This window comes from Schistocerca piceifrons, chromosome X, assembly GCF_021461385.2.
Source record: "Schistocerca piceifrons isolate TAMUIC-IGC-003096 chromosome X, iqSchPice1.1, whole genome shotgun sequence".
Taxonomy (NCBI): domain Eukaryota; kingdom Metazoa; phylum Arthropoda; class Insecta; order Orthoptera; family Acrididae; genus Schistocerca; species Schistocerca piceifrons.
Window position 1 is genome coordinate 237414741 of NC_060149.1, and position 17997 is coordinate 237432737.

General features: G+C 43.0%; 1 protein-coding gene across 1 annotated transcript in view; it reads right to left on the reverse strand.

Annotated features, from left to right (window-relative positions):
- Positions 1-17997, reverse strand: part of LOC124722285 (alkaline phosphatase-like) — a 658646-nt gene that overhangs the window by 403529 nt on the left and 237120 nt on the right. The window lies entirely within an intron of this gene.

Below are 17997 nucleotides of genomic sequence, written 5' to 3' on the forward strand. Positions count from 1 at the left end.
CATTTCAGAAATATGTGAAAATCTAGTTTTACGATAAGGTATCATATCATTGAATAATTATTATTTATTTCTGTACTCTGAAAAGAAAAGAATTCCTCATAGAAGACAGAAGTTAGTGACACCAAAATTTCTTGATGGATAGGGAACATAAAATGCAGGTTATGATGCCGGTCCGATACATGGTTATAGCTTGTCAAGAAGATTCTTTCTACCATACAATCCGCTGAGGAGCGGATGCTGCATATCCCTAACGTATGTATCATCTGCAGCCTTTTTGCAAGAATGTTTTTTGGAGCATGAGGTAAAATTGCAAACAGTTCTGCATTCAGGGTTTGTTTCCACAGTGGCACGTCTTTCAGTCTTATTTATTATCTATCATTACATTTAATAACTATATTAGAATAAGTATAAGACCGTACTGGGGCGCTTTTTAAATAAAAATAACTTTATTAACATTCTACATCTTTATTATTCTACCTATCTATCTATCGCTTGCGCCTGTGTCCTGCATTGTGGGCGGGGTTGGCGTGGTTAAATCGGATTTGGCATGTTAGGTTGAAGGGGTGGCCGGATGCCCTTCCTGCCGCCACCCCGTACCCCCCGGTACGGAATCACAGTACCCCATCTGTGTGCGTCTAGTGTAAATCGTGGAAAAGTGCGGATGCGTGTCAAATGTCTGTGAGTCGTGTAACTGAGGCGAGACGTGGGGACCAGCCCGGTATTCACGTAGAGAGATGTGGAAAACTGCCTGAAAACCACATCCAGGCTGGTCGGCACACCGGCCTTCGTCGTTAATCCGGCGGGCGGATTCGATCTGGGACCGGCGCGCCTACCCGAGTCCAGGAAGCAGCGCATTAGCGCTCTCGGCTAACCTGGCGGGTCTCTACATCTTTATTATTCATGTCCACATATTTATTTCTCAACATAGTCAGTCTAGTGAAGAACACGTTTCTCCCAACGAGAGGCCAATTTGTTGATGACGTCACTGTAGAAGGTTTGACTTTGTTGACTGTGTCACAACCTCACCTCTGCTTGCACCGATTCATCACTATGAAAGTGAAGTCTTCGAATGTGTTCTTTAAGTTTTTGAAACAAATGAAAATCTGATGGACAAGTAGGGGCTTTATGGAGGATGATCAATGACAGTGAATCCAGAGCGTCGGAATGTTGCAGGTGTTGCAGCGCTGGTGTGTGGTCCACATTTTCATCCTGAAAGAAAGAGTGCTCCATGTGCGGACGAACTTTCTCCGTTTAGAAACTCGATTACAGCTCGCTGTTTCTGACGCACCGCCATGTTACACGCTACAATTCGGAGCCCTGTACCAGCAGAGGGTTGCAACTTGCTTCACAGTGAAGCAGGAGTAATGTACAAGTGAATGGGTTTTTTAATTTGCTGTACGCTTGAGGCAGAAAAACAAAACTGCTTTCGACAGCTACAGAAGAGGAAAATCGCTGTAATAATTTTCAATGGCCTTTGTTAATGATATTCGTGCGTCTGGATATTATTTGATTATTTGTAACTGCACATTAGACCCAAATCATAGTTAACAGAAATGTGAATAAAACTTACAGCCAGTGACACCGGAAATTCGAAGGGCTAGTTCCCAGATGGTAGCCATTTCAAGATTCACATCGCCTAAGCAAAAGTTGTCCGCCTGTCGCTTGTCTACTGGAGAATTGGCTACATTGTAGATTACGTTTGGCAGCTATGTGACTGTCGATTTACTTCGTGGTTTGGTTCAACTTTCTGACTTATTCTCACTTAATGGGTGACACAGAGGTTGCAAATATATGTTTCTGAGACCAGAAAGTTCGTTCAAACAGAAACTGCAGCTTACTTCGTCATTTATGTTACGTATTCCTTGTCTTAGGTATAGCTTTTTGACGTAGTTTTATTCTAGCTGAATGCTAAAGTGTTCGCGCTTCAAGTAGAAGAGTGTGTTAATATTCGGTTCTTATCTCGCTGCAGACAAGAATTTTTCTTTCCTGTGAAAGAGCCACTAGCAGGCAGATCGACAATCAGTAGGGAAATCCTAAGACAACTACAGTCCCATAAGTTTTGTTACTACCGTGTTCCGCACTCTGTAGATATAAAGGTGAAAAACTTGCTGAATAGAACACTTGTGAGTGCCTACCTTTTCCGTTTCTGTCAATTGTATTGACTTAATTGTGGCACTGAATGATTTGTTAATTGGATCTTGTCATGTATCTACTCCTACTCCTATATTTGCATATTTTCATAGTAGTCCTGTAACGCTACTTCAGTAAGACTGTGGGCTGAACGAAGAGACAGACCGTTTTGAAGCAGAAAGTGCGTATTATCCTGCTAATTCGTGAGAATCGCGGGTACTTTGCTTTTCATGACTGAATTTTTTCTTGAAGTTATCATAATAAGTTGTAATTCACTCATGTTAGTACAGTCCATACTAAACAGCGTTTTTTCTTAGTTTATTGGCCACAGCAAACAAACATAGGAGATAAATAAATCAGCAGAAATGTAGTGTCACACATGATCTAAAACAGTCTAACAATGTTCCGATAGAGTTTCAACATCATGCCTGTTCACAGTACATTGGCAGCACTTCGTCTCCTTGCATGTTATACATAGGAAAACGTGTTCTGCATCAATATTGCAAAGCACACGCACGTTATGGTAGTGCAGTCGATTTCTTCTGAGGAAAAAATAAATTTTATTCAAATGTGGTAATCCAGGTTTCTATAGAAGGTTTCGCGGACACTCGACAGCTACACTTTAGCCACAAAAGACTTGGAAGATCCTTCTCTGTGAATTTCAGTTTATCATTGTGTATGGAAAATGCGGAACATATTATTACTGCAAAAACACGGACTCCTTTGTGCGACTGTTCAATGATTGATACACGAGGGACTTGTCTGTATCTCATGGTCCTTGTTTTCGAGTGCTGTCGTTATCACAGCTGCTTTGATGCATTTAATGAGCGACTTTTATTTTTGTTGTCTCCCAGTACAAGGGCAAGGCTAACATAAGAACATTTTCTTTATGTTAAGAGTAAACTATACAGTAACGTTACACCCAATCTGAATGCTGGCGCCGGCCGGTGTGCCGAGCGGTTCTAGGCACTTCAGTCTGGAACCGCGCGACCGCTACGGTCGCAGGTTCGAATCCTGCCTCCGGCATGGATGTGTGTCATGTCCTTAGGTTAGTTAGGTTTAATTAGTTCTAAGTTCTAGGCGACTGATGACCTCAGAAGTTAATTCGCATAGTGCTCAGAGCCATTTGAACCATAGTGCTCAGAGCCATTTGAACCATTTTTGAATCCTGCCTTAGCATCGCTATACCTTCCAGGGGATTTTCCTTTTGGAGTTGTTATTCATTTGTCTTGCTCTTCTCTTACAACGAACACATTCAGAAATTTGTAAAGTAGCGCACAGTTTAACCTGGCATCTGAATCATGGTGCAACTCGATTCTTCTTACATGCACAATAACTACAAACTCACGCTAAATTCCATAAAAAGACATGAGACCAACAGGAAATCAAACCATGGATTCAGGATTTTCTCTCCTACAGCCCTACAAATACCAAATAACACTCTAATACGATACAATTATGGGAATAACGAAATAGAAATTACAGTTTCATGTTTTTACTCCTTACCTATGACTCAGATTCTACACAGAATAAGTTTTATAATTCTGGTAACACTCTAATGCTCCAGATGTTTTATATACGGTCAGTGACATTAAAGCTCCATGAATATCTCTATTAACATCACCAGCGTCAAAAATAAATAAAATAAATAAACCCCCAAATACTTCCAATAAACATGTCAGTAATAAATAAATCTCAGTTGGCGACTGAATAAAAAAAAAAAAATTGTTCAGATGGCTCTGAGCACTATGGGACTTAAACTTCTGAGGTCATCAGTCCCCTAGAACTTAGAACTACTTAAACCTAACTAACCTAAGGACATCACACAGCGGTCGCGCGGTTCCAGACTGTAGCGCCTAGAACCGCTCGGCCACACCGACCGGCGGACTGAATCACTATTCTGCTTATCGTCACAGGTTATTCACCATCTGAACAAAAGTATGCCTTGAATGTCTACCTGCTTCTTTGTCTTCGTTAGGAAGTATTTTGCAAGGCAAAAGAGGACGCATTAGGTGGGAAGCAATTCTGTTTCTGGTGTTCATAACGATAAATAGGCTGCCTACACAAAAGACCAGTGGAAATTTGAGCGATAATGCCGATTAACTCAGTTAAGAACTTCGATTACCTGCCTGGTTGTTCCATCGCTATTTTTTTTTTTCAGCGAAAAGTTACGGTGATTGTACATTTATTTGACTTTTTTGCTCTTCGTTTGTTCTAGAAGAACGCTGAAGAGCGTCTAGGCTGGAGTCTGAGGGTGCGGTGCTCTTCTTTTATGGATGTCGAAAGGCTTCTGTATTCTGCGGCGACCATTAAGCCTTTGAATATGACGTTAAGGGTGTTGTGCTGCTCCCGGCAAGAGCACTCAAACATTCCATTGTGCCGGCGCGGCACACGGAACAGGAAAAGTTGCGCGCAGCGCACAGCCCGGAAAGTTTCATGCTACGCGTTTAACTCCACGATGTTTTCGCCACCCAGATAAGAATATGTGCCATTGCTTAGGTGTAATTCGCACAGGTATAGCTTGTTTTCCTTTGTCACAAAGATTCATTTTTCAATAGTTCTAAAGAAAATTAGAATAGTTTACCAAGTACTTTCAAGTTCTTTCGTTTTTTCATCGGTCAAATTTGGCAACGTTAATTTAAGCTCCATTTTATTTAGCATATGTTGTTATTCTTGTGTTCCACAGTACAGAGCTTAGTTAAGATGTTTGTCATTTAACTTTACCGCCGGTGCTTTTTATATTACCAGTACAATTACCATTTTATCGAGTAACTCGTAAGGCTTAAAAGCTTTTCAGACCTTAATCATCTCCGCACTGAAATTGGTATATCAGTGACTATGAGGTAGTTTTAGCAATAATGTTTATTGAAGTACAAATGGCAGCTAAAACAAGTAGCAAGATTTACATGCTCAGTACACTAGATAAAGGTGAAGAGTGCCATATATCTAGGGAGAACTCAAAACATTTCACTCTGTTGACGGATTGTGACTCGAGAGTACTGAATGCTGGGTAGATATTGATCCGATAGAACTGTTCATGATAGGAGCGAACCTCGAAAGAATTACATTGACAGTAAAGAAACTTCCAAACAAACGGCGACTACTGCCAAATATGCTTTAAACAAAGCAAAGAGCTATAGATAGACAGATGGTGAAGAAAAGCGTTTGGCTGTCGTAACGGCAATGCATGAGGGCTTCAGTGACTCTTATCTAAAGAGCTTACACAAAACTCAAGACCGAACGTGGTGGCGCGGTGGTAAGCACACTGGACTCGCCTTCGGAAGGACGACGGTTCAAACCCACGTCCGTCCATCCTGATTTAGGTTTTCCGTGATTTCCCTAAATTACTTCAGGCAAACGCCAGGATAGTTCCTTTGAAAGGGCACGGCTGACTTCCTTTCTCACGCTTCCCTAATCCGATGGGACCCATAGCCTCGTTGTTTGGTCCCATCAACCAACCAGCCAACCAACAAAACTCAAAGAAATTCTTGTCATATGTAAAAGCTGTCATCAGCATCAGATGGCTCAGAGACCTAAATTGAGGGTACAAAAGAAAAAGCAGAAATGCTGAACTCTGTTTTCCCATTTTCGACGATATAAACCTATGCAACTTACAAAACTGCGACTGCAGAAAAAAGAGGCAGTAAAACAAAGGAGAAAACGTGAATATGTTGGGGCTGTAGCATATTCCTAGAGTCCTCACTAAATTATGGCTCTTTTGAAATTGTATAAGTCTTTGCGAAATAGTTGTCGTCTATCTTCAGGCTTCTCCCAGTTCATGATTTTCTGCATTTCCGTAATGCTCTCCCATGGATCAAACAAACCTTTGACAATTCGTGTTGCCTTTCTTTATCTACCTTCGATATCTTCTTTTAGTCCTATGTGCTGTGTGCTATACGCAATTGAGAATATTGCAGGACTGGTCGCACGACAGTTTTTTTGTGCAATCTCCGTTGTACTCTAACTGCATCTTCCAAGTGTCCTACCAGTGAACCAAAGCCTGTCACCTGTTTTACCTGTAACTGAGCAAATGCAATCATTCCACTCCATATCCACAAAAATTGTTACAACCATCTATTTGTGTGAGTTGAATGATTCCAGATGTGACTTACTGATGTTATGGTCATAGGAAACTACGTTTCTGCGTTTTATTAAGTGTACAATTTTACGTTTAAGAACATTTAAAGCAGTTTAGTAAGGAATGAAGTACTATCTGAAGAACTGCTCAAATATCCAGGCAGATCACGATAAAATTTCAAAATGGTGTACACCTTGCAAGCTGCTTTAGATCTACAGATACGTAAAATTGTGCACTTCAATATTAAGTAAATTTAATTAAGTTATAGAAACATAATTTTCCGAAATGAATGGACTCATTCTACTTACAAATTGCCAGTTTAGACGATTTGATTGTAATTGTAGCTCACTAAAATTAACTGAAAATTGGAAGAACTGTTCATGTAAAGAGAATTCAGGCTTCTGTATCGGCTTCTGTTGTTTCAGGGGAAAATCCTCATGCTTTGCTTAAAAAATATAGAATAAGTATAGGACAAGAACCTAGGGGCAGAATGCACAGTCGAACGACCTGTTGCTTCTGCAAAGATGTTGATGATATAGGATAAAACACCCGACTCTCTAAATATTCTGGAGACAAATCCATATATTGTGTGCAGTAGGAGGATCAGTAAGTATCTGATGAAGTGTCTATATTCCACACCACACAATATACAATCAAATAAATAAGTACGTAACTCGCAGTAAATGTAAAAGACAGATTGGTCTTTTTTTTTTTTTTGTTTACTTCTCTCTCGTTCTCAAAAGATACATCATAAACGAGCAAGAGGAAACAAATGACTGCGTCATACATTTATTGGTCAAATCTTAGGTGAATACTTTCCTAGTGTCCGAAATAAATTCACGAAAATTGCGCCACAGGAATAGTGAATTTTCTACCTTTGTTTCCAGTAGTACGCATATACTTTGTCGCTCGCCTCGACGCTCTTTTGACGCAAGCAGCCGCAAATCTGCCGCTCCTGCTTAGCTAGCTTCACTTTGTTAGCTTGGCTTTTTACCGATCACCAAACACAGATATAATATATAATGGAGCTCAAAAAGGTATCTTGTGAACCAGTGAACGTGATGGCCGCAAACAACAGCTCGTTTGAGGTATACAGTCATATTTATTTCGCCTCTCATATCGCCAGGAGAATCAAATCTGGCGTTTTACGGATCGAAGCGTGGAATGTCAGATCCCTTAATCGGGCAGGTAGGTTATAAAATTTAAAAAGGGAAATGGATACGTTAAAGTTAGATATAATGGGAAATAGTGAAGTTCGGATCAGGACGAACAGGATTTTTCGTCAGATGAATACAGGTTTGAAAACACAAAATAAAATGGGGGTAATGGAGGAGCAGGTTTGACAACGAATAAAAAGGAAAAGGAACGCAGATAAGCTACTATGAACAGCATAGCGAACACACTATTGTAGCCAAGATGGACACGAAGCCCATAGCCACCACAGCGTACAAGTTTATATGCCAACTATTTCCGCAGAGGAGGAGGAGATTGAGGAAATGTATAGCCAGATAAAAGAAATTATTTAGATAGTTAAGGGAGACGAAAATTTAATAGTCATGTGTGACTGGAATTTGATAGTAGGGAAAGGAAGGGAAGGAAAAGTGATAGGTGAATATGGACTGGGAAAAAGGAATGAAAGAGGAAGCCGCCTGGTAGATTTTTGCATAGAGCATAATTTAATCATAGCTAACACTTGGTTTCAGAATCATGAAAGAAGGTTGTATATGTGGGAGAAATCTGCAGACACCGGAAGGTTCAAAAATTGTTCAAATGGCTCTGAGCAGTATGGGACTTAACTACTGAGGTCATCAGTCCCCTAGAACTTAAAACTACTTAAACCTAACTAACCTAAGGACATCACAAACATCCATGCCCCAGGCAGTATTCGAACCTGAAACCGTATCGGTCGCGCGGTTCCAGACTGTTCAACAAATTGGTCTCTCGTTAAAAGACGTATGTTCGTCGTCAGGATGACTATGTTGAGAAATAAATATGTAGACATGAATAATAAAGATGTAGGATGTTAATGACATTTGTTTTATTTGAACAGCTTTACGAGTCTTCACATAAAAAGTCGGAGGCTTTACTTTTTAGCTCGTCCTCGTGAGTTCTGGTAGAAGAAGAGTGTAAACCCGTAAACGTACTTCGAACAGTGGAACGAAGTTTTTTGTCAGACAATGGATCCTTTTCGCGATGGTTGTAGATTGTGCTGCAGTGAAACCAGTAATGTTCACCATTCTTATCTGATATGCGTATTTGAAGGTATTTGAAGTAGAACTACATTTCATTCAACGTACAGTGCCTTCCACTTTATCTGACGTTGGCGATTAGAATAAACTGAGGATATGGGTATACTGAATACATAACGAAGTTTCCTGAAATCATGCATAAATACTTTTAAATCTGGTCCTCTGTTATTAGGCAAGCGCTTCTAGAACTGCTCGCGAGAATAATATACAGCGTGTTTATGATTAAACTTTCGCTACTTGAGAAGACCCCCACGAAAAACGAGTGATCGTTGGACAATGGAACATTGCGGAAACATTTTTAAGGACATGCAGAAGAGAAATAACGAATAAACCATTGTAGGAAACACATTTTAATTTTCACGTGGGGCAGTAGCATTTGTTAAATGTCCACGATGTTTACGTTTCAGGTTAAAAACCTTGCTCAATGTGAGAACCATATGCTACCACGACAGCTTGGATCCGCAGGAGGGATTACTCTACTACTGCCGGAAACATCTCTGACGGGCTGGACCATGGATTGTTCAGCTGTCGTGCCACAGACCGCGCACTCCTTGAAGATCGCGTATTACGTTCAGGATTCTCAGTCATGGCGGCAGAAGGTTCTTCAACAGTTTGTGGTGCAATCGCCAGTTAATTCGCACTTCCGAATCATGTTCTTCAACTCCAGTGTGGAAAGAGGACCTCTTGTATTCCTTTAATGCGTCGATACTCACGAAGAGCAGCAGCGCTATTGCTGTTTTAATAAAATTGCTTTACGAGTAAATTCCTGCTTACCTTGTCCAGACCACGTTGACAGTCTGCAACTGTAACGCACAACAGTGCTTCTGTTTCAACCCTACGTCGCCGTACTAGTACCGGCGCGTAACGGCAAGTCAGACACTAGCACCACTAACAACGCAAATCATGTAGCGCACAGTCTGGATATCTATCTCATAAAGTTTGGAACCCATTAGTAGCTGGGTAATTGATTAAGGGTTTAATGTAATTTCGTAGTAGTAGAAGTAGTATTCAAAGAAATGTGACTGGCGCCCGAACAACAGGGACTTACATGCATCGAAAATAGAAGATAGTGCATTGAGAATGGCTAGCTACTACCCAGAATATGGATTTGCGTAATAATATCTAAAAAAGGATGACTGATTGTTGCACTCTATAATTTATAAGCCACATAATAGTCGCTGAGTGCACCCACTTTCCGAATGGAAGGTAACCTGATGAGTAGGAGTAGTTGTTACATAATTTATTAGTATCCAAGGAAATGTGGTTTGTAAGGCAGATTTTAGCTTTTCAGATAATAGTCTGTAGTTTTGAAGTCTAAATAAGTAAAAATAAATATCAATACGGTAAACAGTTTTTCGTCTCCACAGGCTCAAGCAGCAGAACTTTAATTATAATGACAGTGTACTCATTAAACGTGTATTTTGAGAGGTTGTATCAACAACTGTTTTACAATCAAACAGAATCATCATAAAACACGTAAAAAGGTAGATTCATGAGTGACCCAACCAACAACGTATATAACAGAATTATACATGCCAACCCTAAACATTTGAAATTCATTACGCACAGAAAGTTAGGCGTATGACAACATGAACACCTCTTACCACATCCCTACATTTACAAATCAGCTTTTTTTTATGTTGACAGTGTTTAGTAGTAGGTTATTTGTTACTGAGAAACACGTGTTCGCTGACGTATTCCCCAATGATCCAAGCAACGACGAAGAGAATATGGTTTTTAATGATATCAAAACGGAAATAAAATTATTTGTTTACCTACAAAGTAGGCAGGCTCACTCTCTCTATGCAACGAACTGCATGCCATAATGAATTGTCCTCATAAATTAAAACTACACTCCTGGAAATTGAAATAAGAACACCGTGAATTCATTGTCCCAGGAAGGGGAAACTTTATTGACACATTCCTGGGGCCAGATACATCACATGATCACACTGACAGAACCACAGGCATATAGACACAGGCAACAGAGCATGCACAATGTCGGCACTAGTACAGTGTATATCCACCTTTCGCAGCAATGCAGGCTGCTATTCTCCCATGGAGACGATCGTAGAGATGCAGGATGTAGTCCTGTGGAAGGGCTTGCCATGCCATTTCCACCTGGCGCCTCAGTTGGACCAGCGTTCGTGCTGGACGTGCAGACCGCGTGAGACGACGCTTCATCCAGTCCCAAACATGCTCAATGGGGGACAGATCCGGAGATCTTGCTGGCCAGGGTAGTTGACTTACACCTTCTAGAGCACGTTGGGTGGCACGGGATACATGCGGACGTGCATTGTCCTGTTGGAACAGCAAGTTCCCTTGCCGGTCTAGGAATGGGAGAACGATGGGTTCGATGACGGTTTGGATGTGGTGTACGGCCAGTGTAGGAGATCGCTCCCCACACCATGATGCCGGGTGTTGGCCCTGTGTGCCTCGGTCGTATGCAGTCCTGATTGTGGCGCTCACCTGCACGGCGCCAAACACGCATACGACCATCACTGGCACCAAAGCAGAAGCGACTCTCATCGCTGAAGACGACACGTCTCCATTCGTCCCTCCATTCACGCCTGTCGCGACACCACTGGAGGCGGGCTGCACGATGTTGGGGCGTGAGCGGAAGACGGCCTAACGGTGTGCGGGACCGTATCCCAGCTTCATGGAGACGGTTGCGAATGGTCCTCGCCGATACCCCAGGAGCAACAGTGTCCCTAATTTGCTGGGAAGTGGCGGTGCGGTCCCCTACGGCACTGCGTAGGATCCTACGGTCTTGGCGTGCATCCGTGCGTCGCTGCGGTCCGGTCCCAGGTCGACGGGCACGTGCACCTTCCGCCGACCACTGGCGACAACATCGATGTACTGTGGAGACCTCACGCCCCACGTGTTGAGCAATTCGGCGGTACGTCCACCCGGCCCCTCGCATGCCCACTATACGCCCTCGCTCAAAGTCCGTCAACTGCACATACGGTTCACGTCCACGCAGTCGCGGCATGCTACCAGTGTTAAAGACTGCGATGGAGCTCCGTATGCCACGGCAAACTGGCTGACACTGACGGCGGCGGTGTACAAATGCTGCGCAGCTAGCGCCATTCGACGGCCAACACCGCGGTTCCTGGTGTGTCCGCTGTGCCGTGCGTGTGATCATTGCTTGTACAGCCCTCTCGCAGTGTCCGGAGCAAGTATGGTGGGTCTGAGACACCGGTGTCAATGTGTTCTTTTTTCCATTTCCAGGAGTGTATGTGCCGGAGAGGTACCGCAATTCAATCCTGATGGCTTCCTTTCACGATCGTGTCGTAGCGTTCCATTATTCTGGGTCTAAATGTTTCTATGAATGTAGGGAAATAATTTGCCTAGTAGTAGGAGAAGCGTGTGACTCAAGTAACATGCTTGTTTCAAACGGGGTGGCTGAACGCCAGGTTCTAAAAGATTTATCTACAATTCTAGCTAGTTGTTCAGTTCCAAAGATGAGAACACTAAATTTAGAACATAACATGTACAAAAACAGACTAATAACTTCCTCGGTGTAAAAATAATATGCGGTGCTTTGATATACCCAGGAAATCTATCACCACAGACGTTACTATAAAAAATATATCATGCCATCCCCATACGCAAATACTTGCTGCCGGCCAGTGTGGCCACGCGGTTAAAGGCGCTTCAGTCTGGAACCGCGCGACCGCTACGGTCGCAGGTTCGAATCTTGCCTCGGGCATGGATGTGTGTGATGTCCTTAGGTTAGTTAGGTTTAAGTAGTTCTAAGTTCTAGGGGACTGATGACCTCAGATGTTAAGTCCCATAGTGCTCAGAGCCATTTGAACCATTTGAAATACTTGCTACTTTAAGACGCATGAGACACAGAGTGGTCAAATTATAGTTTTTAGAGAATTAAAAGAAAAAGAAATAAACACAAGACAACAAATTTCCGAAAAGAAAGAGTATCTTATATAAAATAGATTCCCTTTATCATACGCATTGCAAAAAACTATGAAATGGAACTTACATCACACACACCACTAACTGCAACAAGACGTTTCACCATAGTCAGAAATTTGTTGGCAACCTCTCATATAAAATAGTTAATACATTCAACCATTTGAATATAGATATTCCTTTTTTACAAAAAATAATCTGTCACTCCACATATTAAACATAACAAAGAAGTCAGAAAAATAGACACATTCTGGCATATACAGGGGTTTTAAAAACAAGCTGTTGAATACTTTAAGAGGTGGTGGTAATCATCGAAACAAAAAAGTAAGTCTAATATACATGGATAAGTATACTTTGCGAAATAAACATGTCTTTATAGGAAGGGCTGCGTGAGGATTGGTTGCGGATATTAGCACAGTCGTTGCATTGGCGCTCCGTCAAATGTGTCGACAGGGTATAATGATGTCTTACTTACGGTACTCTACCTACCATTAAGTGGTCTGCAGTCAGTTGTGTGGTTCGAGTCGTTTTGTTGGCTACGTTAGTTTTCGTCGTGTTTGTGTGCCTTAGTGTACATAACTGTCGACCCTGGTAACGTATCATGGTGTTTTACGTTCTTCCAAAGGCGGATTCAATTATGTGTTTACTGTTATTGCGCTGGTTGTACGTACAAATGGTATAGTACATTCACGTTTTCTCTCTTCCACCACATATTAGCAATGGAAGCCTACTACTCTACAAGTGAAATGACGGATATGACACTGTGCTATGGATTAGCAACTGGACATAGCCTGCGAGCCCGTGCCATCTACGCTGAGAAACATTCACAGCGCAGTGTGTCCTCTGATAAGTTGTTCCGCAGGCTTTTCCAGCGTCTGAGGGTCACACATACGCTTGCACATCGGAAGACTGACAGTGGAAGGCCCCGCATAGTCCACACGCCTGCCATAGAGGAACGTGTGCTACGTTCGGTGGAAGAAACCCCTGGGACCAGTGTGCGACGATTAGCAGCAGCTGCCGGCCGGAGTGGCTGTGCGGTTCTAGGCGCTGCAGTCTGGAACCGAGCGACCGCTCCGGTCGCAGGTTCGAATCCTGCCTCGGGCATGGATGTGTGTGATGTCCTTAGGTTAGTTAGGTTTAATTAGTTCTAAGTTCTAGGCGACTGATGACCTCGGAAGTGCTCAGAGCCATTTGAACCATGTAGCAGCAGCTGAAGGCGAGCCTCACTCTCTTATCTGGGAGGTACTTCATGAACAATTGCTGTACTCGAATCATCTACAGCGCGTTCAGGTCCTAAGGTCACATGATCGTCATGGCAGACGGCGGTTCTGTCAGTGGCTGTTGCAGAAGTGTGCCGCAGATCCACTGTTCATATCCGAGGTTTTATTTACCGATGAGGTTAAGTTCACAAGAGATGGTGTTGAGAATTTCCATAACCAACATGTATGGGTCGATGTAAATCCTCAAGCAATTCAGGAAAAAGGGAATTAACACCGGTTGTCAATCAGCGTATAGGCAGGTGTACTTGGCGACAGATTAATATGGCCATACGTGCTATCACAAAGATTGACTGGGACGCATTATCTGGACTTTCTCACTAATGTATTGCCTACTATGCTGGAGGCTGTGCCATTGCAGCAACGAATACAAATGCGGTTTATGCATGATGGCGCACCAGCACACTTCCGTCACGATGTTCCCGAATATCTTATGCAGACATTTCAGGACCACTGGATCTGTCGGGGGCGGGAGGGAGAGGGGGGTAGAAGGGGAGGGCAGCACGCCTAGGCCTGCTCGTTCCCCAGACCTCAGTCACCTAGACTTTTGGTTATGGGGACCTTAAAAGAACTGGTCTACTCCAATCAGCGATGTGCGGACACTACAGGGCCGCCTTCAATGCGTGCCAGCATGTACAACAACAAGTCGGTATACTTCAAAGTATGCAACAGGGCTGCATTGTCATGAATGGACGCTACGTTGAACATCTCCTGTAAACACGTGTTTATCGCAGAAAGCATGCATTCCCGGGTCAGTGTTTATTGGACCTATCTCAGAAAGTATGCCTTTCTGGACCCCTGTTTATTGGACTTGCGTTTCTCCTTTCGATGAGTCGTTTTGTTGGCTGCGTTAGTTTTCGTCGTGTTTGTGTGCCTTATTGCAAATAACTTTTTTTTTAGCACTATGGGACTTAACTTCTGAGGTCATCAGTCCCCTAGAAATTAGAACTACCACCTTTCAAAGTATTCGACACTTTTTTAACAACCTGTATAAGACCAACTGCAAAAAAATTGATCATTTCTATGTAGATCAGAGTGGAAAGAATTTTGGAGTGAGGTTTAGTGAACGCTGAAGGTTACGTGCGTAGCTCGTGTAATTAATGACAAGGTCCTGAATCGAAGTGGAGAGAAAAGAGCTTGATGCACGACTTGCCTAAAAGATAAAGAATATACTTCGGCATCAAGGAAGAGTTAACGTGGCAATATAGGGCCTTGTGGAGGGTAAAAATTTTAGAGGGTGGCCAAGGATTGAGTACAAGAAGAAGGTTCAAATGGATATAGGTTGTAATAGTTTCGTAGGAGAGTCGCTGCATCAAATCAATCTTTAGACTTGAGAGCATTGTAACAAATTTGAAGCGATCGGTTAGGGGAAAACACAAATTGTAAACGTATTTGAAACTGTAAGAGAACATAGACTGTTTTATCATCTAATCTCTTCATAGCGGGTACTAGCTTTGTTGTACTAATAACTGGCACTTGTCGTAGGTGGTTACATGATGACACTTCAGAAAAACCATCAGTAGTTAAACACAAAACCATTCAAAAAGCAAGGATCATCAATTGAATTCACAGCCACCATAATACTAATGTGAGCGAGTAGCTGATGTTGAAGCCGTAATCGTATACAGAACACTGGAGTAGTGAGATGATATATGCGCAACTGTGGAGTCGAGAGATGCTGGGCGCCAAATTAATCTCTGTTAAAATTTTGTGCAACTATGAAGGCATGTGGCAGAGAGTAGCGCAGCCTCAAGAGACTGTATCACGCGTTGGCTAAGTACTTAGCGATGTTCCACTGATTCTGTCTGTCATCAGCACGTTGATGAGTATGTTAAACATTTCGTGCTTATTTTATTGTTCGTGCACAGCGACGATCATTTTGACACTGTTGTGTTCGTTATGGATAACGTAAAGAAAAGCAACAAATATCACACGAATAATCGAGAGCACTAGGCACTGCTTGTAAGTCACTTTATCGAGAAAATGTCAGAAGTGAAAACAGTGTTCCGTGTTGGAGTTCGCTCCGGCGTTGCCACTTTTCCAGGAGAGAGAACAGCTGCAGCATGTGGTGTGGGACAGAGATAGAGAGCACTCTAACGACACCGCCAAGTAATATTTCTCTCTCTCTCTCTCTCTGTCTTTGCGCAGAACGCATCACTCACCCGTCTTCTTAGCTGCTCACCACTCTAGAAGTCAAGAGGGTCAGCTCATGTGGCTTGCACCAGAGAGTGCCAGATGTAAAGTGCCTATCGACCGTTTCCACGCTTGAGATCATTTCGATATCTGATGCGTGTATCATATCATTTGGTCACCATACAATTACGTCCTCTGTCAGTTTATTAGGAAATAAATTTACTGTTAACACTGAAAGAAACTAACTATGAGGAAAAGGACAACCTTGTCTACAGAAGCCAATATTATACTGTTATAAAGAAATTTTAAAACGCTGAAGAATGAGCGTCACTTCGCAAGCTCTATTGGCAAAGTTGACATATTTAATGTGCATGTTAAAAACTATTAGAACAAGGTGTTTGTTATGTGAATAAATACTGCCCTAATAAATACTTACCCCCAAAGTGAATTTTCTAAAGGAAAAACAAATTATGGCTAACTCCAGAATGAAATTTTCACTCTGCAGCGGAGTGTGCGCTGATATGAAACTTCCTGGCAGATTAAAACTGTGTGCCCGACCGAGACTCGAACTCGGGACCTTTGCCTTTCGCGGGCAAGTGCTCTACCATCTGAGCTACCGAAGCACGACTCACGCCGGGTACGCACAGCTTTACTTCTGCCAGTATCCCGTCTCCTACCTTCCAAACTTTACAGAAGCTCTCCTGCGAAACTTGCAAGCCATGTCTCCGCAATATCCTTTCTTTCAGGAGTGCTAGTTCTGCAAGTTTCGCAGGAGAGCTTCCGTAAAGTTTAGAAGGTAGGAGACGAGATACTGGCAGAAGTAAAGCTGTGAGTACCGGGCGTGAGTCGTGCTTCGGTAGCTCAGATGGTAGAGCACTTGCCCGCGAAAGGCAAAGGTCCCGAGTTCGAGTCTCGGTCGGGCACACAGTTTTAATCTGCCAGGATGTTTCATTTCAGCGCACACTCCGCTGCAGAGTGAAACTCTCATTCTGGAAACATCCCCCAGGCTGTGGCTAAGCCATGTCTCCACACTATCCTTTCTTTCAGGAGTGCTAGTTCTTCAAGTTTCGCAGGAGAGCTTCTGTAAAGTTTGGAAGGTAGGAGACGAGATACTGGCAGAAGTAAAGCTGTGAGTACCGAGCGTGAGTCGTGCTTCGGTAGCTCAGATGGTAGAGCACTTGCCCGCGAAAGGCAAAGGTCCCGATTTCGAGTCTCGGTCGGGCACACAGTTTTAATATGGCTAACTATTTCTAAACAATGGCACCATAACTAACAGCAGGAAAAATTGTGATAGATCTGGTTTTCTTATGAGAAGACTGGATTTTAGCATTTTTTGGAATGTTTTGGCTGCATCAGTTTTTGGACACCTTACCCCAAAATTTTGATGATGTTTACGTTAAATTTACTGGCAGATAAAACTTGCTCAAACTACACTGACGGAAAAACAATCACAACACCAACAAGGAGATGTGCGACAAAAAAAATGGTTGGCGTGTTCCTACATCTGAAATATCGTGTTTACTCAGATTTCGCGCCAGTCACACGAGAGTGGCGTTAGTAGCACGACTATGAGGATGCAAATCAGGTTTGCTTTAAATACAGGCTGCAACGATCGTGAGAGTTAGTTATCTTTGATAATGGACCTCGTGAGTTGGTGTTACTCAAGAATGCCTCTAAGGTGACAAAGACGCCATTATCAACACCTCACAGAGTTTGAACGAGGTCGTGTAATGGGGCTACGAGAAGCTGGATGTTCCTTCCACGATGCTGTGAAAACACTTGGCAGGAATGCAGCCACTGCTCATGATTGCTGGCAGCGGTAGTCACGAGAATGTACGGTCGCAAGATGGATGGACTCCAGACGGCCACGTGGCACTTCCGAGAGGGAAGAACATCGTGTTCGGCGTATGGCACTGGACGCATTGTACTGCAACTGCAGCATCAATTTGAGTAGCAGTTGGCACAACAGTGGCACAACGAACTGTTACAAATCGGTTATTTCAAGAACATTTACGAGCCAGACGCCCTGTAGCGTGCATTCTGCTGACCCCAAACCACCGCCAATTGCGACCTCAGTGGTGTTAAGCGAGAGCTCATTGGAGGACAGGGTGAAGGTCTGTTGCGTTTTCTGATAAAAACTCGTTCTGCCGCCGTTCCAGTGATTGTCGTGTGTAGGTTAGTAAGTGGCCAGTTGAGGGCC